Source organism: Phasianus colchicus, chromosome 4, assembly GCF_987193195.1.
Source record: "Phasianus colchicus chromosome 4, bPhaCol1.hap1.1, whole genome shotgun sequence".
NCBI lineage: Eukaryota > Metazoa > Chordata > Aves > Galliformes > Phasianidae > Phasianus > Phasianus colchicus.
In genome coordinates, this window is record NC_143439.1 from 49,236,032 (window position 1) to 49,254,929 (window position 18,898).

General features: G+C 34.5%; 1 long non-coding RNA gene across 1 annotated transcript in view; it reads left to right on the forward strand.

Annotated features, from left to right (window-relative positions):
- Positions 1-3,689: 3,689 nt before the first annotated feature.
- The window catches only part of LOC149918243 (uncharacterized), a 35,037-nt gene continuing 19,828 nt past the window's right edge, over positions 3,690-18,898 (forward strand). Inside the window, exons 1-2 of the long non-coding RNA XR_016466468.1 lie at positions 3,690-3,749; positions 8,277-8,344. This is a non-coding gene — a long non-coding RNA (uncharacterized LOC149918243). The remainder of the gene's footprint in view (positions 3,750-8,276; positions 8,345-18,898) is intronic.

Here is an 18,898-nt window from a genome sequence, read left to right on the forward strand (position 1 = left end):
AGAGAAAACTTCATAAGAAGAAAAAAAGAACAAGTGAGATGAAGGAAAAACTAAAGATGACCTGTTCAAAGAAATGGCCTGGAAACATGCCCTTTGTGAAAAATATGAGTTTATAGCATTACATTAAAAAAAGAAGAGAGCAATTGCAAATACTGCTATCAGAACTCAGCCTATAAACAACAGGGGTTTTCTACTTAATACTTTAGATGGACAACATGTCCATTTTGTAGCTTCTATGTAATGTATATATATGGTTACAAGTTGCCTCTTCAGTTCACCACACTTGCAGAGATATTGACATTTGGACACCCCAAAAGTCTTTCTGATCTTGTTGCAGAACTCTGACTGAACTTTGTAACAGACACTAAGCCTCCCAGGAACAAGCAGGTGTGCAAAGAAGAGTTATTAGACTTCCAGTATTTTTACATTACCACTGGAAGTATTCTTTTAGACACTGGAAACATTTATACTTAATGTAAAATTTCCTGTGTAAACCAATCATAATTGCTAGTCATTTTTCCTTCCAGATAGTTAATACAGTATTAAAAATAAGGCTATATTTTTTCAACTGCTTTGTATAAATGAGGGTTACAGTGCTCTTAGAATTCTAGAATATATTCAGTCACAGAAGATTGAATTCAAAAGAAAAAAGAAAAATTCTGTTTCTAAGAGAGCTGTTTGGAAGAAGTTGAGAATTGTACATATATGATAAAGCAAAAGCCAGTCTCAGAAAAATATGTGAATGGAGTCCAGTAGATAAAGAAGAAAAACAAATGAGAAATTGAAAACTGATTTGAGATACAGTAATAAAATATGCTGAACTAATATACTATACCATATTAATACTATATTAATTACTATATTACTATATTACTATAGTACTATAGTACTATAGTACTGTGTTATATATCACAAGAATATTAATAAACTTACAATTTGTTTAATTGTGAAGCTTTTTGCTTTATTAGCAAAATTATAAGATCAGATAAAAACAGATGCAAGGTGCTGATATTTTGTTCTGCATATCACTGAATCACAGAGTTGTAGGGGCTGGAAAGGACCTCTGGAGGTCATCCAGTCCTACCCCCTACTAAAGCATGTTGCACAGGAAAGCATTGAGGAGAGTTTAGAACATCTGCAGAGAAGTATACTCCACAGGATCTCTGGGCAGCTTGTTCTAGTGATCTGTTACCCCCAGAGCTTTTCCTCATCTTTGTATGGAACTTCCAGTGTTCCAGTTTGTGCCCATTATTCCTTGTTCTGCTGCTGGGCAACACTGAAATAAGTTTGTCCCCATTGTCTTGAAACCCATCCCTTAGACATTTGCAAGCATTCTGAAGTTCTTCTCTCAGTATTCTCTTCTTGAGGCTGAATAGTCCCAGGTCTCCCACCCTTTCCTCATATGGGGGATGATTCAGGCCCCTCATCATCTCTGTGGCCCTCTGCTGCATTCTCCCTAGAAGGTCCTTATTTTTCTCCAACTAGGAGATCAGAACTAGGCACAGTATCCCGTACCCTAAGGAAATGCAGAATGTAAAGATGCTGTACTGTAGGACATCTGTCTTGTAAGGATATCAGGTTAAAATAAAGGAAGAATAAACAAACAAACAAACTTTAGAAAGCCAATGAGATGATAGGGAAGATATCTCAGTTCAATGACTGGAGGGCCTTTTTAAGGAACTATCCAAGAACAATTTGAAAGAGATTTAAGCATAACTTTAAAAATCATTAGAAAGGGGACAGCAAAATTACCCTGGGTTTCATATGGAAGTGACACAAAGATCCTTCTAAAGACATTTCTCCCTTCATTATTATTTTTGGTTTTGGACAAACTAAAACTTAAGGGACACTGAATTCTAGTCTATATCAATTGCTAAGTTTATTTGGTAAGGTATAAGCTCAACCTCTTTACATAGCATGTAAAACTGCAGAGCTTACAGAACTCGATGGAAGCTAGAAATGATTTCATTGATCAAGCAGTAGTTATCTTTGCCTGGGACACTATTATTTCATTACAAACATATTACATAAGGTTATTGATAATTAACGCATATCTTTTTCACCTACACTGGAGACTTAATAGAAAAGTTGCTCTTTTTCTTATGGAAATTATCTGCTTTAGGGAATGCCTTTAAATATATTGAAGTGGAGGGATCATTACCTTGTCTGTGGCTCATTTGCAGTATAATCGCATTTTGGCATCATCACTGAATGGTAATGGATATTGATCAGTTTTTTTAGAAGTGGAATAACAGCTTCAATTTAATGACTATGTAATAACTTTATAATGGCCAAGGCTGTGAGCAGAACATGTTCATTATTTCACAAGCCATACAAGGCAGCATTAGAGCCCTTAATGTATTCTCTGTATGATTTAATTGTGCATGAGGTTGTACTTTTAAACGTGAAACAATAAGAGCACACAGAGGATTACAGACTTTTAAAATGTAAATTATGTACAACTCACACATATACGGGTGATCACATTTCCATTTTTATGTCTAGAAACCTGTTTGCTTTTAAATAAACTTAGAACATTTCATTTCTCTTCAAAGGCAAAGGGTACCATAAAAGTTGTCCTAACAGGAGCAAAAGTGGCTGTGTTCTTTCAGCTGACATGAGCGCATCCAGACAAAAGCAAACTAAAAATTGGATTAATAAAAACTGGAGAGAGTTATCTGATATGTTTAGCCGTGAATTCTGAATTTAGCAGATCAGAAATTATGACAAGAAGTACATCTTCTATTTTCAGTACAGCAGTACACCAAGCTCCATTAATCACACTGAAGTTGTTATACAAGGTATATTTGTGTGGCTTTTTTTTACTTCTAAACATGTACTTCTCTCTACTTCTATATAACATTTTTTTAATCTCATCCTCTCCTCGTTGCACTTCTTAAATCCACATGCCTTAGTATTTTGAACTCTGAAAAATGCCATCATTTATAAGGCTTCAACTTGAAACACAGTAAATTAGAATTTCATTGAAATGGGAATGTCTACTTTCTTTTGCATAAATTTACACTTTAGAAAATGTTTCCATCCAACATTAGAAAAAAAAAAATTGTCTGATTGCTTGAAATAGTCACAAATAAACAATTGTGAATTTATAGCCAATATTCTGATTTCTATCACATATATATTTCTAAATGAAACAAAATATTGATTTTCAAAAAGCACATACAAATCTCATCTTCCTAAAATATCACAATGCTACTGTGCAGTATTCTTTGAAAGAAAATTTGTTTAAGTAGATCTGTGAAAACCTTTTATGTCAATAAAATTTCATTTTCAGGATGCTAACCTGAAAAGAAGATTCTAAGAAAATTCAATAGTTAACTAAGCAAAAATAATTTAGCCTGGATTTGCTCAAATGTTTAAGGAGACATACAGTTTTCTGGAATCATATTCTTACGCATACGCGTGAAATTTGTGAGGATGCTTTTATCAAGTTTGATATTTCAAGCATTTAAACTTCTGTAAAACCCTCAGTAAAATATGGTTTTTATTCTAGTTTCAGTCAAAACTGTATTAATAGCACAGAATTCCTTTGGTTGTTACTGAGTGATGGGCACGCACCTGGGCAAGAGCCACTGCCTTTATGGCAGGGTGGAGCCAGGACAGGTGTCCTGAATTAGACCTAGGGCTTTTCCATACCAGGTGACATGCAGAAGTCCATAAAGCTGTGAGGAGGAGGGCAGGTATTGGTTTATCCAAGGATAGGTGAATTGCTAGCTGGAGATTGGATGGTGAGTAATTTCATTGTGGATCATTATTATCACATTTTTATTTCCGTTTCTCCTTTGCTGCCTTATAAATAGGTTTTATTTTATTACCGGTGTTTTACTTTATTACTAATTCTCCCCCTCATCCCACTTGAGTGGCAAGTATATGCTTGTGTGGGACAAGTTGTACAATTATTTCTTTTCTCCTTATTATTTTTAGAGAAATTATAGGAGGATATAAAAATTACATTATTAGCCAGGAATAAACATATTTCCCACACTTGAAGAGAAAAATTTCAAAACTGAACATAGCCTCCATAACATATCTACTGTTTGCTCAATTTCAAATTAAAGTACTTACACTGAAGGGTATATGATATTATTAACATAGAGGTTGGAACATACAGAGGCACAAGAAAATTGCTATTAATAACAGGAGATAGGACAAAAAAAATAAAGATCAGTAAGACAATAGAAAGTAAAAAAAATATGAGAGCAAGATGAAGCTCAGGGAACAGAAGGTTTGTATTAATATAAATTCCTTTGGAAAAGAAGAAAAAAAGAAGCACTAAAAATTGGAAATCATGAACAGTATCTTAGTTTTGTGGGATTAAATAAGTAGAATTGTGTTAGAAAAGTGTCCTATCTACTGCTAAATGAGTAAAATTCTCAGGGAACAGATTTGCATTGATATCAATTCTTTTGGTAAAGATAACCAAAAAAGAAGTAGTGCAGAGTACTGGAAACTGTGTACTTTACTTTAGTTTTGTTGCAGTAGAGAATAAGTGTGACTGTGTCAGAGAAACATCCTGTCTGCTGACATGAGTAGATAAAAAGAAATGAAAAAGGGAAATCTCACAGCACAGAAGAATCTGAAAATCAGTATGATCCCGCTCTCAGAATGAGGAAAGATAATCTCAGTACTGGAGTTTAGCTTACATATCATTACCCTTGTCCTTAATGCATGCTGGAAAGAATAATTCCCTAAATTCATTCCAACTAAGTTCTTCCATCCTTCCCATACCTACCAGTGACAAGATGCAGTGAGTGATGCATCCTTAGCCATTACTTAGAAAAAAAGAAATAATTGCTTTTACTTTTCTCTTAGTTTATTTAATTACAAATCTGTATTGTTATACTATAATAGCACAGCTGTTATGGTGTACAAAACTAAAGAATAATGTTTCCTTTTGGTGGCTATTACCAAGCTGAACAGATACGATCTGAAAAAGTTTTCATTAATAATAGACTTGAGCATGTCTTCCAGCTTACCAGCAGCTCTACTGTAGGTGCGGTGCATATCACTAACTCTATACAGGTATTAGTGGATATATGATCATGTTTTAAAAATATAATTTCAGACTTATAATAATTTTTAAACAATTTTCTGCGCGAACACCTGTCATCGAGTTTTTTCCATTGTTTCATAATTTTATTACCTACATTGTTCTACTTGTCAAATACTGGTGAAACAGCTCAAAATTTGCTCTCAGCAAGAGAGCATTTTTGAATCCTTTAGAGGATGAGGTGGTAGTCTGCATTCTACTTTCTCCTATCATCATATCCACAGAATTCCATGTAATACTTCTTACTAAGTGCTGTAGAGTAGCTATATATTACTCTGTCAAAGCCTATCACTTCATTGGAAAGTGGAGCATAAGCTCTCAATCAAGTCCAATGTAACTGTGCTAGGTATCACATCTCCAGCAAAATTGGTTTGGCATGCACAATTGTCTGTCTAGATGTCTCCAGTGCACTGGAACTTTCTCAGTGCAAATTAGGCTACTTTCTTATTGACTTCCTATCAGTACACTGTCTATGGCTTAAATCTTTCCCAGAGACTTTGAGTTTCCATAGGTTTTAATGTCTAATGGAGCATTTAGCTACAACATTTTTGCATACTGTTATGTTTTTCATTTCATTGTGTTCCTGGTTCCACATGTGGCTCACGGTCTCTTTGAGAGCTAACTGTATGAAAGTGATACAGTTTATTTAGGCATACCACGCTAACCTAAGCTGATATGTCCACTTATGGCTTCAAAATACCTTTAAGGAGGTAAAGCACTAGTATGCCTAATGCACAGGTAATATAACTACATATGGAAACATTGATTTCAATAACTTAAGTAGAAAATTGCAGTTTATATGTAAGCAATTTCAGCAGATGAAAATATTCTCTTTAAGCTATACATCTTTACAGTAAAAACAGAGCTTCTATGAACTCACTTTTCATGTTTAAAGATACGATTTAATATCAGCCACCCTAACAAAATGAAATTAATTTTCTTTATTAAGTAACTTGCTAATATTTGCCTGGCATTACTAAATATCAGCCAGCCTACACTTTCAATCATTCCTGTTTCTGCTGTCAATGAGGTGGTAGTAGCTCATTTAAGCAAGCTGCACAGTCGGTCTTAAATGTGTTCAGTATCCCTGTTATAATTAACTCTAGGAACCTCACTTTTGCATCCTGATCAGTTCATGTTTTAATTTCACACACTGATGAGTACTGTGTGAACAAATCCAAGAGGATTCTAAAACTAGGTAGGGAGGCTTTTGCAGGACAAGAAAGACTCTGCTTAATTCCAAAGAAGCACTAAATTCACCACAGTAAAAATCTGGTGTCTTCCAGGTGAATAGCTCACATGCAACTGAAAGAATTTCAGTACTTTTACCATGATTTTTGTTTGTTGATGGGTTATGAAGTCCAAGAACAATCATCTCATCACTGATTTATTAAATTGGCTTTCGGTGGAGATGGTGACTGCTTTCTGTCCCTGATACTCTTGTTTAATATAATATATATGACCTTCTCATGCTCTGGTGGTTGTAGACTTTTATTGCCTAGCTATGCCTAAGCTATGTAACTGTGTGGGAACAGGTTGTGAGTACTATTAAGCCAATTATAAACCACTGATCAGCACTATGACTGACCTGTGGCATTTTATATTTAACACATTTATTACATCTTAATATAATACTGTAGACTAAAGTGAAGGCTACAGCTCTTACTTTCCTCTTTAGCTCTGCTGATCCCTTGTTCTATGAACATCAGAACCATCTGAATTCAGAATAATCAGTTACATGGTTGAATGAGCAGCCACGTCCTTACCTTCACTGTACAGTAGTAATTTATCTTCCAAACAACACTAAAAAATTTCTACAGACAAAATGCACACAGGAAAAAATTCTAAGCAGAAAGTGATTCCAGTAATGACTTGTTTTGAAGACAATATTCAGCCTTTGCAAGCATAGTCTTCATTTTGAAATTAATAATTTGTTACATTTTATTTGATACAAATTAAAAACTAAAATATATAATGCAAGGAATTATGTATTTGTTTGAAAATAAATATAGAAAATAGGGATGAAATCTGTCACTAGGAATGTGAGAACTTTACCACTGTGAAACTTGTATTTTGAATATTTTATTTTGACTTCTTATAGAAACAACTAGATAAAGACTGGTTCTCCCTCTGGTTCAGTTCCTAGTTCTCATTTCTGGAAAACAAGTACTCACCATCACTCATTTATTTTGCTCAAAAGATATGGCTTCAGCAACACAGATCTGAAAAGCTGTCTTTGAAATGACTCTTGCCATCTGAATTGAGATCCACATGGATCTCAAAATACATTAATTCTGTGTTTATTATACAGCATAATTGAACCAATTTTGAATAAAAGAGTAACCTCACACAGAACTTTCCACTGGAGCACTTTGCTTCCAACCCTGGGATGCACTGGGAGCCCCAGAGGAGGAAGTTTATCTTTGTTTTGCATCACACACTTCAACTTGAACTCCACTGAGCCTGATGGAAAATATTTTATTTTGTAAAGAGGGGGCCTTAAGATTCTTTATCTCTTTAGAAGTTTTGAAAATGTTATGAATGATCTCTTTTTATGATCTCTTTTTTTTTTTCCCACTCAGACAAGGAGGTAGACTCAGTGGTTTTCTAATGTTCTGTGTCATCTTTTGTGGATTTCAGTGGGAATTTTGTTTACACTTGTAAATGTGAAGACCTCAGTCACCCTTTCTCAAGAAAAAAGTCCTTACTCCTTAGTCTTATTTTCTTTACAGTTTTCTGCATAAAAAGATATTCTTTTTATTTTTTTTGTTTCCTGATCTGTTTTTCTTCCTTCTAAAAATACTGCACTTTTTTTCCCTTTAAAGCAATAACAAAAATGAGTTGTCTTAAATCAGTAGCTGACAAATAGTTATTGATTGTATCTTACTGTAGTTAACGTGTTTTCCAGTATTTATCCACCTTAACATCTAAAGTAAATCTTGTGGTCTTCTAAGAGTAGTAAAGTTCTGATTTTGTTGTATCTACTGTAGAGAATCAAACTATCATTTTCAAGTTGGTAAAAATTATATATCAGGATCTTGTGTACCTCTTCATGTTTGTGAATATTTCCTCATTCAGATGATTTCTAGTATTGCAGTGTTAGTGTTTGTATGAAATATCTATATTAAAGCATGAGACATCATTGATCATATCACCCATTATATACCATGCATAATCTAATGACTCTTCTCTTTTTGTTTTTCAGACAGTTTGAAGGAGTATCAAATACAAATTGATTGTAACTGCCAAGAAGCAGACATTAATATTTGTGAGGTAAGTTAATGTGTGTAGAAGTGTTTCCCTCCTCTCTCCACTTTCAGCAAAATGTTATTTAGATTCTCTTTTTATATCTCTTTATAACTGTCTGTTGCACTTGAAATAAGGTATACCGAAGACGCAGCTGTGAGTTTCTTATATGTTTAAATGTCTTCACTATTGTGACACCAGTTGTTACACTTCTAAGGGTGTTCAGAAGTCAGCATTTCTTTTATGCTTTCCATTGCTTACAACATTAGAGAAAATAGAAGAAAATCATAACAGATAAGCAACTAATTTCTAATAATCTCTGAGCTTGCTTGTTAAGTCTAGAGCTGCTGGAATCATATGGTACTGCAACAGTAGCCAAAAATGGAACACATTCTGAATATGCTACTACATTTCTGATGTTATGCCACAAGAACCACAGAGCACCAACTTTTTATTGAGAATGAAGACTTTCTTGTGTGTCCAAGCATTTGGTATTTCTTTATCACGTAACAAACTAATCAGTTAAGGAGCTGAGGATGATCAGAGTATACTTTTGTATTATGTGATATCATAAAAGGTCTGGAACACTTGAAAGATTCTGTAATCATGCTATGGAGTTGACTCCTTTTGTTGTTGGTTTTTTTTTTTTATGTGGGTAGAAGCAAAACTTAGACTTCAATGAGTCTGCACATTCAGTTTAAAAAAAAAAAATCACAAGCAGAATACTGGAAGCAACTCAGGGCTATGATGCAATAAAGCACTGTGAATGTTCCTTTTTTTTTTTTTTAAAGTATTTTAAAATTGTATGGAACATTGTCAACTATTTGTCAATTTCAAATGGTGAGAAACATTTGTACCAAATTCTGTAAACTGTTCTCAAGTATCCAAATATGCTTCTATTGAAGGGCGATAAAATAGTCACCAAAATATTTGTTTTTTTTCTGATCCTGACAAAAATTTTTGGAGTTAGTAGCAAGTGAATAGAAAACTATGAAGAGCAGATATATTTCACTTCTGAACTTGTGAAGCTTTGAAATATTCAATCATTTGGCTGGAAATATTGCAACAGACTTAATTGTGTACTGACTGAATCTAATAGGATTATATGACTTCAAGACTATTTGGGAATTGCAACCTGAAATATCATTATTTTTAATGTTATTTTAAAGGTGTATTGATGGAGAACAAGGCATTATGACAAACTTTTAAGTGGTTAATTAGAGGTAGGGGAGGAAAAAAAAACTTGTCTTTTTATCAAAACCTCCAAAATGACTTTTTTTTTGCAAAGAATAGCAGTGATGTACAACAAATGGATTGAATGACACCCTTGCAGCCCCATATTATTTTTTAATAGCATATTATAGATCTTTATCACTTCTTGTATTGGCTGTGAATGTGCCTCTGATTGTTTGACAGCTGTGATGAGGATATAAACTGAGATTTAACCATGGAGGCTCCACGATCATCTCTAATGAAAGTGAAGCAGGAGTCCAAAAACAGTGGAGTTGGTAATTCAATTGGCAACAAGGGAATAATAGTTTCAATAAAGAACAGATTATATCCTGTGCAGAGTGATGCCTTGTGAGCATGTATATTACATAAAAAGGGATGCAGCAAATTATTTTAATAGATTTGAGAGTGCTTTGATACTTTACAATTTTAAGGAGGAAAAGTTCAATTTTTCAGTAACTAATCCAAAATTGATATATATTGAAATATTCTTTCTAAACTGGTGGCACTTGCCAAATGAAGGCATTGTTATAATTTTTGCTCGGGGTTTACAATCTCATTCTTCTGTTTTGAAGGGTTCTTCATTCTGGCTCCTTCTCACATTATTCATTTCTTTATCACCTCTTAATGAAGATGTGGGACATGTTGCATGATTTATGAGCTAGAATTTGATTAAATAGTATAATTCACAGCAGAAAATTTCCCTTAGTTTGTTTTTTCTTTGTCTCTTGGAAAATACTGAGCTCTCAAAACTTCAAAGGTTTCATTTCTCCACCACTTGGTTTTCTAACACAATATCAACATTTCTTTTAAAAGCAGTTATTTTTGCAAAAAACAAACAAACAAAAAACAAAAACAAAACAAACAAACAAAAAAATGCACTGGTTAATCCTGATTGAGTTTAATAGGAGTGAAATGTTTGACCTGACTTGACTATTAAGTATCACGCTTACTTGCTTAGTTTGTGATGGAAGAGAAATAATTTCATTTTCTTGTGTAACAGAAAATCTATTTTTTTGTTTTAGTTCTCCCATTTTGAGCTTTTCCACAGTGAAACAAAGCTCCCAGAGAAATCTATGAGATTTATTTTACATGCAGAACATGAGCTAAAAGTGGCTCTGAATATCTATTGAGATAGTTCTTCACTTCGTAATACAGAGTGAAGTTCAATATATGAATATTTATGAAATTTAAAACTGCTGGTTTTATACGTTCTTATTCATGAATTCCAAAATGTGTTTTAAAAAAAGTTAAGATCAGTGATGGATTTCAGCTCATAGTGTTTAGGTGTCTTTCCTCCTACTCTTGTGCTTACAACATTCACCAGCCCCCTTTCTCTGACCTAGTGCTATAAAGCTGACAGAGAGACACAATCACTTATCTTCTGTTTTCTCAGATGAACAAAGAGAACAGAAAGATGAATTGTGCCAGTAATTGCAGCATTTAGTTAGTTCCTTTGGTAGCAGTAAAGAGGAGAAAAAAAAAAAAAAAAATCAATGAAGCCTCCCTTGATATACAAGAAGTACAGCACTGTGCCTACTTGGTGGTGTCCCGATCATAAGTGAAGCCGAAGTGGACCAGTATTTTCTCTTAAAATAAGAGAACTTCTAATAGACACTTGTCTCAGACATCAGGTGATCATCTTGGAAAACTTTGTTCTCACGAGGTACATATGCATATAATGAGAACACGGACAAATTGGATGCATTTTGATTCAGCAATGTTTATTTCTCTCTAATGCAAAGTTTGAATGTGAGTGGTGTAATTATTGTGTTTCTCAGTCTTTTAGAAACTTTTTAGACACTGAATAATTTGGTTACTTTACAACAAGGCAAGTAAATGTGACAACAAAGCTAGAAAAAAAATATTGTCACTCATAGAAGAGCACGAGAGGGGCTCCCGCAGTAGCTGTTATGTACGTGCACTCCTTTTATAATCTTAATTGTATCACCACTGGAAATTCAGTTGATGTGTATCTAAATTCATTTGCACACGTTTTTTTTCATTGGGGTGTAGGGTATATAACTACATCTATAAAACTAAAGCAGTGAAATTTGTCATGACAGTGTTTATTTTGTTTTAAAATTGACTTTCAACAAGCAATCCAATATCTAGTAAAAGGCTCCAGTCAGGATGGGTTATAATGTCATGAAACAGTGCCTTTGTTAATAGCTGCGAATATTGTCTTTCCAACTACTTATGGCTGCTGAAAAGCTTGTTAGTGGGGGTGGAAATGAGCTGCAAATGAGCATATACATATCCTAGTGAAGTAGTTCAGCAACTGCCATTCCTATTTTAACTGAAAGAAAAATGTTAGCAAAGGAAAAAGTGCTGAAAAACTTCTTCAACCCTGGTGGATTATGGTCTCTAGAATAGTTTCCTGACAATGATGCAAGCTAGATCTTTGAATCCTGTAAAAACAAACAAACAAAAAACACACGTTGAAGTAGTAAAAAAGATAATAAATAAGGGTCTCAAACCTTTCCTATAGTTTAAGTCACTGTGTGTTGGTAGCCACAGACCAAGTTTGTACTGAATGGAGAACCCCAAGAAAGGATAAATTTCGGTGTCCTATTCAGTTTCTCTTTCTATTCAGTGGCTTTTTCCTAGTCCTTTTTCCTGGAAAGAGCAGTTGGATTGCACAAGTATTTCAGGCATGGTGAAGCAGAAGGAAATTTGGATGAATGTAAGGGTAGGTATGGAGAAGGCAATGAGAGCACAAGTAACGATAACAGTTATTTAGGAAGATGTCATTTTTCAGTGGGAAATATTTCCTTTTTTTCCTGGCTTGTCTGTTATCCTTCACCTACACTAAATATTGAATGATTTGCCTCAAGCACCAGACATTTAACTATCAGATAAGTAGTAGAAATATGAAATATAATGCAAAATGTTATCTTTCTGCCACGTGATTTTTTTCCTTGCTATGTAAAAGGACTGAATAACCAGTAAAGTAGGACAAAGAGGAAGACTTGTATATTGACAGTGAACTATGAAAATCCTAGGTATAGCTGTAGCAAACACAAATGTTTTCAAAACTCACACTAGCAGAAATTATGGTAGAAAAGTGCTAATCTCTTCTTGTAAAGCTGCAGAAATCTCTTCACAGAAATTATTTGGAAAACAAAACCTCCTTAATGGTTCTGTGTCTTCCTAGAGCATGAATGTGAGCAGTAGTTTGTTTATGCTTGAATGGCTACCTAAAAATAAGAAATGCAAATGTTTGCATTTGTAAATGTTCATATGACAAGATAGGGAACTCAGTCTTACTTGATGTTTACAATCTAATGGAGAGGGCAGAAATGAGTGGCTTCAGAAGCAGAGTGAGACACAGGATCAGCATGTAGCAAATCTATAAGGAGATCATGAAGAATGTGAAAGTTAAGAAGGTAGATTTAATTTTCTTTCATGATAATATAATTACATGTTCTTACAGATTACTTGGTAAAATGCTCAGTAGGGTGCGGAATAATTGCTGTGTAAACTATGCTGGCTTTATTTCTTTCATAATGTCTACAGTAATCATCATATAATTACATTGCCACTACCTGATATTTACTGTGCAATCAAATGACAAGACCTACCATGAAATGTGGTTTGGAGGAGGAGGAATATGGTAAGAGGGATCTATACCTTTAACCATTACCCAAGTAACAATTCAGTGTATCAGTACAGTTCTGAATCAATTTTTTCAGAAAGGTACATGTACAAACCAGAAACAAAAATAAAATATTTTTAAAGAGCTTGAATTTTAGATTCAGCATATTTACTTTAATTTTATTTTTGGCCATGTCTGAGCTTGGACAAACTCAAACTTCTTCACTGAAATAATTCCACTGCAGTAAAGCACAGGAGTTAGGAATATTGTCTCCTTGGAGCCTTCCCAGTGCCAAGAAGACAGAGGAATGATTCTCTTTAAACTAAAATTGAGAAGTCTGATTAACTAGGATGTCTAAAGGTGTTTATTTTCCTCCATTGACTATTAAATAAACCTAGGATTTTTGTAATTTTAACATAAACACTTCTGTTAATTGCATGAAATTAGATACATTGCAGTCAGGGCTGAATTAAAAAAGCCAAATAGATTGAAAGTAAATTCACCAGAAGCCTGCCTAAAATGATCAGGCTCTGATAGGAAGATCTCTTGTGTATGCCACATCTTTGTAAAACAATTTGCATCCCGCTTCTGCAGACTCAATATAAACATCATTTTCATTGCCTTCATGCATTTTACATCTGACTATAACACTAAAATAATCAACTGTAAGCTTATCTGATATCTGAAAACAAGGAAAATGTGACAAGAATATGTTACAGTAAGTACTAACCATACATATTTCAATAAATTTGAGGTAGGATTATTTCTTCTGACTATATGAGAAATATATCAACATGTAAGGAAGATAGTTATAGAGATCAAAATACACCCTAAACAATTGAAGTACATCAATGTTATTGGAGATGAATTTGTATCTTGCAGACTAGTTACCAGTGAGCAGAAGTCTTTGCTCCAAAAAAAATTCAAATGACTTTGAGATAAGTCAAGTGAAAATCCATTACTGAACTGGGTTCTTAGATCCTTGTTTCAATAAATATTTAATGAAGAGCTGTGACCTAAACAAAAAAGGACAAATATTTATGCTTTCCAAAATGTATAGAAAAATGTGTTCACTGGGATATGTACTTCAGCTTCATGGAGCCTTGAATTAATTCACAGATGCATCTGTGAATATCACATACAATATTTGTTCCCTTGTTGTATGCCCCTTTTCTAGAGGTATTCAAGGCCAGGCTAGATGGGGCTTTGAGCAACCTGGTCAAACCCCCCTGGCTACAGCAGGGGGGTTGGAACTAGATGATCTTAAAAGTCCTGTCCAACCCAAAACATTCTATGACACACTTTCTTGAGAAAGAACAGGGCAGGCCTTATCTTATTCTCTTATTCTAGAATACTTCTGTTGTGGGAATACAATCTGAAGAGAGTTTTGATTTAGTAGTGGAAGAATAAAGAAAAAAAAGAATGTTACTGATCTCTCAGAAAACTTATGTAAAATAGTTATAAACTGATGTTTTAAATTAATGTATCTTTCTTTCCATTCTAACTAGGTAATGTTGATATATTAGAGTTAATAAATATGACAATTGACAAAGCATCAAATTCCAGCTTTGTAGGTTTTTGTGCAAGATAATCCTTCTGTGCAGTCTTTTCATTTTGTACACCTACAGGTTTTCTATTATCAAACCTTTATTACCTTTTGCAATGAAAAGGCCTCACTGCGGGGATATTTTTATTTTGTTAAACCATCATAAACCATCCTGTTTGCATGATTCAGGAAGTTACAGATGGTAATTTGCTGCACCTGTACAGAGAATATCTGTTTTAATTGCACTAATGTTTTGCAAGCAGTTCTGACTTGTGCAGGTAAAGAATTTCATTTTGAAGGATGATTTTACCTTTACAGCTTTATCAATATTTTTAGTATGGTACAGCCAGCATATGTCTGCCCTTGTGTGAGTCAGAGACTAGTCCTCACTATCTATCCTCCCTTCAGGCTGAGGTAATGTAAAGGAGAAGCACAAGGAGCCTATTTCTGGATGGGTTTCAGAGCTGCCTTGTATCATGCTTTAATGTGCATTCCCAGAAGACCACTGGGAAACAAGTTTAGCTTCTTGCAAGCACGTTCTTGTTCAATATATCCTCTCTTCCCGGAACATATCTAATATATGTCATTTTACTTCTGCAGTCACCTTATGTAAGGGGATTTATTCACACACTGCCAGCTCCACTGCAATGACCTTTCCTGGTTCTTCCTTCTGGAATAGGATGCAGAGAGATTTTTGTGTGACTTGTTCGGAGAATTCAGATGTCAGCACAATGGTGATACCTTTTCTGATAGATGCTCTCTAAGGTTGCTAGTCAGCAAAGCTAGAACACGCTTTTTCAAAGAATGGGACTATGCCTTCAGTTCAAAGAATAGAGCAGGATCACACCAACTCTGAAACCAAGCATGATATAATCAAGGTAATTCTGAATTTTAATGATTTATACTCAGCCCCAGTAGCAGTTAGAGTACATGGAAACCTCTTTGACTGAGTTTTATCTCTGTGTTATCTCCTGTTAAAGTCAGGTGTGCTTCATGGAAAATTACAAAAGCAATTCAGGAACTCTTTCCTCTGGGCTTCTCGTTGCAAACAAAAGTATATTTTGAATTATTCATGGAACTTTGAACAATGGTTTCATAACCACCAGCAATCAAACCCAGAATTCATTTGTGCAAGACAAAAGGCTTAGTTTTAACTTTAGCTTTGCCAGTCAGGACTGTATGTCTAGCACAGTGGAGACCTGATAATTGAGTGACATCCTTCCAAAATTCAATATTAAATTCTAAAAGGGATTAGCAGTTGCTAGTAAGGAATATTCTGACTTCCCTTTCAGTGACTAAAATCATGCCTTTGATACCACTGGCAGGATTGCTCTGCTCTTATTAATGTGCTCTAGCGCTAAGCTTAGAGTGTTTTTCTTAGGCACAATTTAACTTCCTTGCTCTTCACTGAAGGTGAAGTTATTCATTTTTAGCGTCAGTATGCAGTAATGAGAGAGGTATCAGTAGAACACCATGCCAAAAGACAGCAGTTTGAATGATTTATCCTCAAACATAGCCATTGCAGAAATTCATCTACAGTATACAGGGAGAGAATGTGGATTCAAGACAAAGTTCTGTCTCTTTATCCCACTGGAGTTGAGATATGAATCAACTTGCAAAGGCAGCTATGTATTTCCAAAACAACTTAGAAAAATCCATTGTGTTCAACTATTAAAAAAAAAAAAAGATATATGTGGTACAACTTTGATTTGTTTGCCATTTCTTGACTGGTAGTTCAGGTACAACATCTGTGTAATCTCTCATCCCAGTTAGAATGAATCATGAAATCATGGAGTATCCAATTGAATCACTATTCCTCTATCAGAGTTTGGAAGGGACTCACAAGGCTCCTGGCTCTGTAATTCCATGTTAACTACTACTAAATGCTGCAAACGCATGTGCACAAGACTATTTATTGGCTTTTATAGGACATATTCAGTGACCAGAAACATTCTAGGTACTGCCAGTACTTCAAATTTTTCTGCTAGCATGGATGGAAGCATAGGATGGAAGAGAAATAGGTACTACACTGTTTTCAAGTAAAGTTACTACAGCTATTATGTTGTATTTAGAGAATTTGATAAAGTAAAAAAAGGATATTTACAACTAATGTCTAATGATGATGTATGATTTTATAGAGGCTTCTTCATTATAGAAATCAAATTTCATCCAATGTGACTTGAAGTAAAAAAAAAAAAACACTCCACATCTTTTCTTTATAGCTATTTGCTAATTTTAATTCACCAGTAATGAAAGAAAAATTGAGAACATCCCTTCTTAAACTGATAATGGTATTCTTTTCCAGGAAAAGAAGGTGCAAAACTGACAAGAATTGACAAAACAATTACTTTTCATGTCTGCAATTTTCCTAATTTTAATTTTACTCTCTCCCCTGCTCCTCCCCCCTCTCCCCCCCCCAAAAAAAAAGTAAATGTTAGTGTTAGGGAATTTTAAATCTCTAAGTGAATCTTTTCTCTTCTTGGTGAGAGTGAGTCATGATGGGGGGAGGGGGGGGTCTTGTTCAAATAAGATATTGTAGTATAAATTCTATCATAAGAAGTTACTGTGAAGTGATTTCTTTCTTTCTAAGCATACTTCTGAATAACTTTTTTATGCTGTCTGTAACTGGAAGACTTTCAGATACGATGCTGAGCTGTATAAGCAAAATCCTGGTGTCACAGGAGTTAACAGATACTTACCATTAACTTCAATAAGGTATAGACTTGGTCACATGCTAGATAAAAATAAACCCAGATGACCAGTTTCTCTTTGGATGTCCTCAGATGAATTCAAGTACATGATGAATGTATTTTTATACACTTTGATGCTTTCTTTGGATCTGTTCGTTCTTCTTGGGAGAAGTCCAGGAGGTTCTTTGGGTTTCAAATAACATGCAAGAAACTATAGCTGTTGCCCATACTAAGGGAAATAGGAAAAAAAATCAAAAATCTGTGGTAAGAGGTTCCTCAAAAAATAACCTTGTATACCGCAATATATAAGAGATGAAGGAACAGCTCAGTACAGAATAAGTGATAACATTTTAAAATATAACACCAATAATTTATCTCGGGGTTTTGCATCAAAAAAGAATGCATTTAAGACAAGTATTTGGGCAATGTGTTAGAATCAGAGCTCTATTTTTGTGTCTCTGTCCTCTTTAGGACTGGGACAGAGCTTTTGTGGAGTTTTTAGAAAGATTGTCCCAAATCCAAAAAGATGTTTTAAAAACAAGTCAGAATCACAGAATGGCCCAGATTGGAAGGGACCTCAAGGATCATTAATCTCCAACCCTCCTGCCACAGGTAGGGCCACCAACTTCCCCATTTAATACTGGACCAGGTTGTCCAGGGCCCCATCCAACCTGGCCTTGAACACCTCCATGGTGTTCAAAGCTAAATATGTGTCCTGATCTGCCTCTCTCTGTCTTAGAACTTTTCATATAGATAATATTCACTGAAACCTGGACAGGAGTTCCATGTTCTTACTGGAAGAAATTTGTTCCTTGTTAGATTTGATATTTTTATCCAGAAATCTTCCTGTGAAAGACAAACAGAAATGCATCTCCCTTAGCTTTATCTACCAAAAAAATTCTCATCTAAGATAGCTATCCATTATCTAACAACTATGTTTTCTCAGTCAATGGAGACAGATCTTATATATGTAACTTCATAACCTGAACAATTTCCTGACTCAAGCTCACCTCCTTCCACTGTCTTCAAGAGAAATATGTAACTAGCATAGATAGATTATTAACTTTCAGATAGTCAAAATGAGGTATAATAAATCCCACTCTTCACAAATAAATATGAAGCGACTCTGAGATACAAACCTGAATTTGATTAAAAAAAAAAAAGATTGTAAACATTCTAAACAATGAGATGTTCTGCAGAAATACCATTGCTTTGATAAAAAGATGACTTTAAAGTAGTTTTTACTAAACTCCTCAAGACAGAAAAAGATGAATCAAGGATGTAGGAGAAAATACTGAGTCAGGATGGATTAGTAGATGATGATGTTATGCCTTGCTGATGAATATTTGATTATTCTTGTGGATCCCTTCCAACTCAGGATATTCTATGGTTTGTACAACAGAGTGCAAGGGCAAGAAGCATTGAACCAAGAAGATTGTGAGGTTTTCATTTTGTGTATGGCTAATTAAAAGGATGTAACAGCTACAACAAACAAATTGCTCAGTGTGCATGTAGCT